Genomic DNA, 10,064 nt, shown 5'->3' on the forward strand with positions numbered 1-10,064 from the left:
AAGAGTATAACTCGTTTCATCATATCAACCTGTATAAGATAAAATGGTACCAACATTAAAGACTGTATGTCTAAAGTGAGAATTGAAATTTAATCCTTCGTTATTCATAAAATACGAATTAAACAACTTGAACAACCAACTTTCAATTAATTCTATACACAGCCTTAAATAATTTCTTTAAAAAAATAGTAAAATAATAGTAAAAAATAACTATATTACACAAAGAACCTATGAGCTACTCCTATTACACATCATGATTTTCATATCTTCCTTCCTTGACTGGTTTGTATTCTTGATCAGCTTCAACTCCTTTGTTATCATCAAAACTTTCACACTCCAAGTTTTAATTGATTCACTGCTCCATGAATCTCAACAGAATAAGTCGTTCCAAACCACCAAAATGGCCTATAACCCTAGTTGGGAATGGGCCATTCTAAATATGGTCGTTGTGTGTTAAAATGCAATGTTAGAATGGGCCGTTCTGGTTTTAGAATGGGTCATTCTAGATGCCAAGTTTACACATGCTAAAAGGATCCAGAATGGGCCGTTTTGGATTTGAAACGAGCCATTCTGGCCACTCCTAATACCTATAAATAAAGCCCTCTAGCACTACCAAAAGCATATTTTTTCACTTTTGACTTCTTTTCTTCTATACTCTCTGAAGACCAAGGGAAACCTCGAGGAGGAGACCAACAAGATCCTGCTTTAGTTTCAGCTACTGCTTATTGAGGTAAGGGGAGTGAGAAACCTCGCTCTGGGTGTGGGAATATATGTTGGTTAGTGGGATTGGCCCCCAATCCTATGTTTGTTGTATGCTCATGCATGAGGAGTTTTCCCCAATGGTATCGGTTTCGTCTATTGTTTTTCTTGTATGTAATTAATTGTATGATTTGAGATCTCTATGGGTTTCTGTGGGAAACCCTAAGGGAATGCATTGGCAATCGTAAGAGGAAATTGTTTGAAGAGGTAATTGTATGAGTTAATTGTATTGGTTTAAATTTTTATTGTATGAATTAGAGTGCTCTGTGGGTTCCTAAGAGAACCTTATGAGAAACAGGCAAAATATGAATGTTTTCTGTTTTTCTTTCTAATTATTCTATTGTGTTCCTTGTTGGATGACATTTACGAATATGTGTTTAATTTTGCAAATAAACCAGTTGTGATATGAATTAGAGTGCTCTGTGAGTTCCTATGCGAAAACCTATGTGGAACAATTATGAGTATGGCTATGTGAAATATGAACAAAGACATGATGTGAATATGAATGTGTTAATGTGAACACTATGACTACGAGAATGTGAAATGTGAAAATGAGACATGAGATATAAAGATATGTGATGTTATACGACAATGAGATATGATAATGAGGAGATATGATAATGTGATATGAGAATGCATAGAATCTTGATTGACATGCATCATTTGCATAAAAGCTTGGGGATTAGTCCTTGGGGATAGCTCGGTTTGTAAGTCATAATCTCGCCCATTGTGTGCATTGGATGTATCTAGCGAGAGTGCGTAGAGAGTGTGACCCGGTATGTACTCCTAGACTACTCTTGTGTATTGCTAGCGGCAATACGTCATGTGATATGTGTTACTGGCGCCACATCATGATAATATGTAGTTTGTGTCCATTACATGTGCATTTTAATGTTATATGTTAACTTGATATTTTTATGTCTTTGATGAGTAGAATGTGTTATTCTTGTTAATCCATCTATGTTATGTACATATACATGTCTTGTTTGTGTTTGGCTATCCGGTGTGTATTCCTACATTGTGAGCCAGAGTGAGATGTTTGTCACTCCCTTTTCTTCTTTTGTTGTTTTCCTTTGATCGTTATACAGGTGATTATCAGCATGAGGCTGATGATGTTGGTGATGAAGCTTAGGCTTCTATGTTGGGCTTTGTTCTGATATGACATGTGACATCGGGGCGTAGATATGATTATATTGGGATGTTATTCTTATTAAATTATTATGGAAAACTCAGTTTTATTTCTTTGTAATTTCACTAACATGTTATTTGGATTAAGTTTATGAATGTGAACACTTTATCCTTATGTGGTTGGAGATTTGGTTTTTAATGATGAAGAATTTTTTTTATAATTATTTTATATGTATGTTTGGGTAGAGGGTGTCTCACCCAGCATCTACCACGACGCGCATCTTATAGGACGCCAAATTCTCCCCCAACAAAACTCAGAAGATTAACCTACGTTAAAAAACTCAAAAATAGCAAAGAAAGGTTCAAAATTCAGAAATAGCAACTCAGATTAGCCAAAAACTCATAAACGCTCTTCACCAGATTCTAATCGGTCAAAAAGATGGAAAATGACCCACCAATGACAAGCCGCCCTTCGCAGGAAGTCGTCGGAGCTCAAAATGCAACCAGAACTCGTTCTCACCTTTGCCAGAAATCGCCCAACCGCTTTTCAGATTAACCTACGTCACGCGCGCGAGTAAGACGAAGGCGCGACTATAGGGATATAGAAAGGTTTTTACGTCGGACTAAATAAGGGTCTGATGTAAAATTTCAAATCTACATCGGCTGTGGCTTCTATCCGACGTAGATTTCAAATTTTAAGTCGAACCCTATGTAGTCCGACGTAAAATAGTTCGACTTATTTACAAAATTGCCACTGCATCTTTTTTATGTCTTTTTTTGTATATCCGACAGCAAAGAGATGACGTAAAAGACTGATTTTCCACTAGTGAATGAACTATAAAAAGCATTAAGTGGTTTTCTCCCCTTTAGTGGTCTTTTTGCGATTGAAGGACAAAAACATGCTAGGTGTTTTACAAACACTTAAATGCAATTCAAGTAATCAAACTATTTTATCAATAATCAATGAATAAGGGTGATATCTGTTATGACAATATGTAAAAGAAAGAGATCAAGAGAAAGAAGACGACCCACAAATTATGTGGTTCAGTCAATGTGACCTACGTCCACAGGCAGTTCAAGAGTTTCTTATTTCTGAAAATAGAGATATATGATACAGATGCCTTTTAGCCTTATAACAAGGATAAAATATCAAAGCCTCATTACAACCCAAATAATAGTGGAAACAGTAACGGACAAAATATAAATTCAAGGCATCTCAACAATTCTCCACCTTGACTTGAATTTTCCCAAGTCACCAGTAACCAAGAACAAGTCTCCTGCCTATTCTCCCCGAAGGGTCTCAAGCGATGCGAACATTCACCAAGTCCAAGCTATGCTTAAACTTTTCAAAAGACAATGGTTTAGTCAACATATCTACTGGATTGTCCACAGTGGCTATCTTCTCTATGGAGAACAATTTGTCTTCAATTACATCTCGTATGAAATTTAACCTAACATCAATATGCTTTGATCTTTCATGATAGACTGAATTTTTTGCCAAACACAAAGCACTTTGACTATCACAATAAAGTATGTGTCTATGCACATTCAAACCAAAACTATCAATAAGACCTTGCAACCATATACCTTTTTTAAGCCTTTCTGTCAAGGACATGTATTCCGCTTCAATGTAGACAAAGCAAAAGTAGGTTGAAGTGTTGCTTTCCAACTAACAACACAACCATAAAGAGTGAAGATATATGTCAAAGATCTTCTCCTCACGAGATCTCCACCATAGTCATAATTTGCATAGCCAATAAGACCACACCCAATATCATTAGAACCATAAACTAAACAGATATTACTAGTACCTTTCAATTATTGTATAATCCACTTCATAGCCTCCCAGTGAGCCTTTCCATGATTACTCATAAATCTAGTAACCACACTCATAACATGAGCCAAATTTGGCCTTGTACAAACCATGGCATACATTAAGCTCCCAATAACACTAGAATAAGGAACCTTATTCATATACTCCTTCTCTTCATCAGTACTAGGAAGAGTATTAGCATCAAGTTTAAAATGTGTTGCCAAAGGGGTACTAACAGACTTAGAATTCTCAATTTGAAAAGACTACAACAACTTTTCAATGTATTTCTTTTGAGATACATAAAGTATACTTGCATTCTTATCTCTCCAAATCTCCATTCCTAAAATCTTCTTGGTTGCACCTAAATCTTTCATCTCAAACTCACTGCTCAACATAGCTTTAAGAGCATCAATGTCAGTCTTGCTCTTAGCTGCAATTAGCATGTCATCCACATACAACAACAAATATATATAAGAACCATCTGATAGCTTCCTACTATAAACACAGTTATCAAACTCATTTCAAAAAAAATTATAGGAAATCATAAAATCATCAAACCTCTTGTACCACTGCCTCGGGCTCTGTTTTAAACCATACAAGGATTTTTTCAGCAAACACACATGGTTCTCTTTTCCATCCTCAAGGAATCCATCTGACTGTGACATGTAAATCTGTTCTTCTAAATTTTCGTGCAAGAATGCAGTTTTCACGTCAAGCTTCTCTAAATCCATATCCAAAGCACTCACCATAGCCAACAGAACTCGAATAGTCTTATGGTTTACCACAAGCGAGAACACTTCATGGTAGTCAATCCCTCTCTTTGTGAAAAACCCTTTGCCACAAGTCTTGCCTTAAACTTGGATGGTTTGACACCAGGAATCCCTTCAATCCTTTTTAACACCCATTTGCATCCCACTAGCTTCACACCTCTAGGTAATGGTACTAACTCCAGAGTTTGATTTTTCTTAAGTGACTGCATCTTCTCATCCATGGCAATTAGCCATTTCGATGTTTCTTTACTTTGAATTGCCTCCTTATAGAATTTAGGCTCATCTGAATCAAGATTTTCACCAAATACCAAGGCATACGCAATAGAGTTAATATCAACAACATTAGTAACATCTACATATACCTCGTAGGTTTTCTGATTTCCCTCCTTGTTCTTCTTGTTGCTATGCTTTGAGGCTCTTCTTGAACATTACTGGATTGTTCCACAAGATTCAAAATTTCTTTATTTGAATCTTCAACCTCAAGCTCCACCTTCTAATGAACTCCCTTATTTGTATTTTTATTTCCTGCAAGATTTTCAACCTCCTCTTTCTGGCCAAACATAGCAGACTCATTAAAAGTAACATCTCTGCTAATAACAAATTTTTTTGTTCTTTTATTTTCAGTACACCATAATCTATATCCTTTGACACCCGTAGGATACCCAAGAAATATACATTTCATTGCCCTAGGCTCTAATTTACCATCATTAATATGAGGATAAGCTGGACAACGAAATATACGTAAGCTAGAATAATCAGAAGGTTTACTAGACCATACCTACTAAGGAGTCTTTAAGTTAATTGTAGTAGATGGAGACTATTCACTAAATAGGCAGTAGTATTAACTACTTCAGCCCAAAATTATTTTGAGAGACCGACATTTAAATGCATGCACCAAGCACGCTGAAGTAGTGTTTGATTCATCTGTTAAGCAACGCCATTTGTTGTGGTGTATGTCTCACTGTGAGGTGTCTGACTATACCTAATTCTTTACAATAATCATCAAATAATGCATTGCAGAACTCCAGTTCATTATTTGTTATTAGAGTCTTGACTAATTTCCCAGTTCGTTTCTCAACCATAGTCTTCCACTCCTTGAAACGCCCAAACACTTCATCCTTGGACTTCAAAAAATACACCCAAACCTTTCTAAAGTAGTCATCGATAAACGTCACAAAATACCTGCTCCTTCCATGGGACTGAACTGTGGAAGGATCCCATAAATCAGAATGAACATATTGCAATATTTCGATTGAAGTGTGCTTACTGTGACTGAATTTCAGCCTATAACACAAGATTCACAGAACTTCAATTTCCCTGTCATCGCTCCACCCAACAGTCCTTGTTTACTCAACACTACAAGTCCACGCTCACTCATATGTCCCAACCTATGATGCCATAATTCTGTATTATCAACATGTTGCTCTAAGGAATGGGATATAAACACTGTTCCCTGAAAAGAATTGCCAAGCATAACATAAATTCCATGTTGTAACTTTCCTTTCATAACAACTAGAGAACCTTTAGAAAATGTAATTTGTCCATCATTTCCTGAAAAACTGTACCCTTGTTTATCTAAGGTACCAATAGAAATCAGGTTCTTCTGTAAGCCAGGAACATACCAAGCATCAAAAGTTCTAACCATGCCATCATACATTTTTATATGTACAGCGCTGCTACCTTTTACTCCAAGCTCTTCATCATCACCTAACTTTACACTATCATTCCATTCTTTAAATGAATTGAACAACTTCCTGTTAAAAGTCATGTGATAAGAAGCACCAGTATCCATGACTCATGTATCAGCAAAACCAGTAGTACTGACCGTCAAAACATCTCCGCCATCTCCTTCATCTGAACTCTCACTAGAGACATGTGTACTAGAATGAACAACAGCTGTAGTGGCCTTACTATTTCTATCTTTCTTCAATTGTGGACAATTTTACCTTATGTACCCCACCTCTTCAATTGTGGCGTTACTATTTCTATCTTTCTTTGACTTTGAAAGTGAATTACTGCGTGTATGACCCTTTCTACTATTTCCTCTCCCCATGCTTCTGCCTCTACTAACTGTCAGACCTACATCATCCCCATTAGAACTAGAGACTACTCTTTTCTTTAATTCTTTAGATTGTAAGTTGTCCGTCACATTGTTGACAGTAATACTATCCCTATCATACAACATAGTATCAATAAAATTCTCATATGATTTCGGTAGAGAGCATAACAAAATAATAGCTAGATTCTCATCATCAACTTTAACTCCAATACTCTGTAGGTCCAAGATAATTCGGTTAAAATTATCAAGATGATCTCTCACAGTTATATTCTCAGACATTTGCAAGGTATAAAGACGTTGCTTCTGATACAACCGATTGGTTAGGGATTTCTTCTTGAATTTATCTTCCAACATCTTCCACATCCTTGTAGCCGTTGTCTTTTCACCTCCCTCTCGCAAAACCTCATCAGTCAAACTCAAGAGAATCAAACTGTGTGCATTTTCCAACATCACGTTCTTTACATCATCAATCATAGTCGTGGGTAATTTATCCGTACCCTCTAGTGCTGCAGTGCAACCCTGATGCACAAGAACCGCTTTCATCTTCAATTTCCACAAAGTGAAATCATTCGATCCATTGAATTTATCAATATTGAATTTTTACGAAGACTTTGCATTTCTTCATATCAGACCCTAACGTAACCTAGAGCTCTGATACCAATTGTTATGACAATATGTAAAAGAGAGATCAAGAGAAAGAAGACGACACACAAATTACGCGGTTCAGTCAATGTGACCTACATCCACGGGCAGTTCAAGAGTTTCTTATTTATGAAAATAGAGATATATGATATAGATGTCTTTTAGCCTTATAACAAGGATAAAATATAACAACCTCATTACAACCCAAATAACAGTGAAAATAGTAACAGACAAAATATAAATTCAAGGCATCTCAACAATATCTTTTTCTTAATAACTCAATCCATTAATATGTCCAAGTTTCAATCACTGTTCATCAAGCACCATCTCTTCAGACCGTCACCAAATCAGAATAAGCACTATTTTATTGCTGCCAACCATACTGTTGGTTGCGGTTACCACCCATCATGTTTGAGCCAGGCCCAGTTGTAGACCCATAAGGAGCACCTTGAGAATAATTTGGTGCTCTAACTCCATAGCCACTCCCACTGCCACCACAAGGACCACCACCAGGTCCGCCAGGCATTCCACTTGACCCATATGGTGCACCCGCGCCCTTAAGGAGGATATGGCCCACTGCCATAACCACCACCACCTCCTCCTTGAGGAAGACGACTATGTTGTTGCGGGTGCTGCATTTTAAGACGCTTGGCATTTTATTCATTATGTCATTGCTGCTGATGCTTTTTCTTGGTCTGAAACCCGTATGATGACTCATACTTTGGTAAACTAAGCTAAACATAGAGTAATAGTGACTTGAATAAAAATAGTAATTGATAGCTGATAAAAACAATAAACTAACAGAATATAACTTATACATATATATGTAGTAGACATTTTAAAATCATATACTTTTAAGAAGGTTATACTTATACTTAAAACTAGCTTGTTTGGGCATTAGGCCTTCTGATGTCATGTCCTATTGTTTCTATACTTGGGAGCTCCTTTTCTTCGAATATGGAAGTCTATCTCCTTATTTGTATGCCCCCGGACGAAATTGGGTGTCTACAACTGCCCCTATTTACTTGTCCTTTGGAATAGCTATGTGTTGCTTTTCTAAAGGCAAGTAAAGACATAGACATTTCGTCCGGGTCTTCTCTTAGTCTCTTTGGTGCTAGCGCTTCTATGTTGTTTCCCTTGGATAGGTGTATTAGCTCGTATCCTCGCCCTCTAGAGCAGTTGAGTGTTTGTTGCGTACTCTATTGGGTAACAAGGATGACAAATTGTACACCTGATCTTCAGTCTTCAAGTAGATGCTCCATTGTTTCTCTTGTGCTAGTGCGTTCTTTTATTTGTAGCTTGTTGAAGAGTGAGTGTTTTCATAGCTCAACTTCCCTCACGGCTTTATCGTATATCGGAATGGAAGGTGACTACCGTCTCTCCAGACCTTTCCCTCACAGCTTTATCGTATACCAGATTGGGAGATGAGTATCGTCTCTCCAAACCTTTCCCTCACGGCTTTGTCATATACCAGATTGGGAGGTGAGTACCGTCTCTCCAGACCTTTCCCTCATGGCTTTGTCGTATACTGGATTGGGAGGTGAGTGTTAGAAAAGAATGGCACAATCCAAGAGGGGGGGTGAATTGGATTCAATGACCCTTTAAAAATTTATCAGAGTATTTTTGGATCTTAATCTCAATCAAAACTTTTCTATGACAGAATTTCCAAATGAAGCTCTTCTAAAGACTTGTTATGATAATATGAATGAAATATGCTCACTTGATTACAACATAATGAGGTTCAACAATAATGTTCAATTACAGATTTAAACCATCAAGATTCAATACACGTGTTAATCAAGTTTTATCTTCTTTAAAGCTCAACCAAGAAATTACACAAAGTAAAAGATAAGGTAGAAGAAGATTGCACAAGTCTTTTATACTGGTTCAGCCACTCCACATGTGATCTACATCCAGTCCTTAATCAACACCTGATTAAGATTTGTTCCACTATCTTTAAGCAAGAAGGTTTACAAGCACACACACATGCATATACTTCAACACTAAAAGATAACCACTTTCTTGACCCCAAGAAAGCACCCCTTGTAGAACCCACTACAAGAAACCTTACTACTTGAGAAACCCTTCTCAAGATTTTTCACAAAGATTCACAAAGAATAAAAGGAACGAATTCACCTGGAATTCTTGAACAAATCTTTATCTCCCCTTTTCAAGAATATGATGATGATGATCTTTTAACAAAGCTTTTCACAAACGTTTTCACCCTTGGATTTCACAAATAAAACTCTCCAAGATGTTACAAAGACTCACAAAAACATTTTTCACAAATTGATTATCAGTTCTAACTCATTGTCTGAAGTTTCTCAAAGTTTAAACTATTTATAAAAGTTTCAGACCCAGATAATCGATTATTTTAAAGAATAATCGATTATTTTGTTCTTCAATTTTCTGGAAATCAACCAAGAACAATTTAATCGATTATTTAGCTGGATAATTGATTATTCCAGGGAGTTGTTCCTGAAATAATCGATTATTTGGCAAATAATCGATTATTACAGCAAGGCATTCCACTTAGCCTATTTGCTGAAATAATCGATTATATTTAATAATAATCGATTATTTTGAGTTAGTTCTTAAAACTTCATTTTAAGTCTCAAAATAACTTTCCAATGCTTTTAACTCATCATCATCTACTCTCTACTTGGTTTAGATAAGATTTGCTTATGCACAAAGCATACTTAGCACACACAATATAAAAACTCATTCAAAACAATTTATTTCCTAAGTTCTATTACGTAGCTCCATTTCATAGCATTTTCTTGATTCTTTAACTTTGTTTTTGTGCTCCAAGTTGTTGTTGTACACTTGTTGTGATCATCAAAACTCTTTAAGTTTCCAGCTCTCCTAAGCTCAACAATCTCCCCCTTTTTGA

This window comes from Cajanus cajan, chromosome 2 (assembly GCF_000230855.2).
Source record: "Cajanus cajan strain Asha chromosome 2, NIPB_CcT2T_4, whole genome shotgun sequence".
In the NCBI taxonomy this organism is placed as follows: Eukaryota; Viridiplantae; Streptophyta; class Magnoliopsida; order Fabales; family Fabaceae; genus Cajanus; species Cajanus cajan.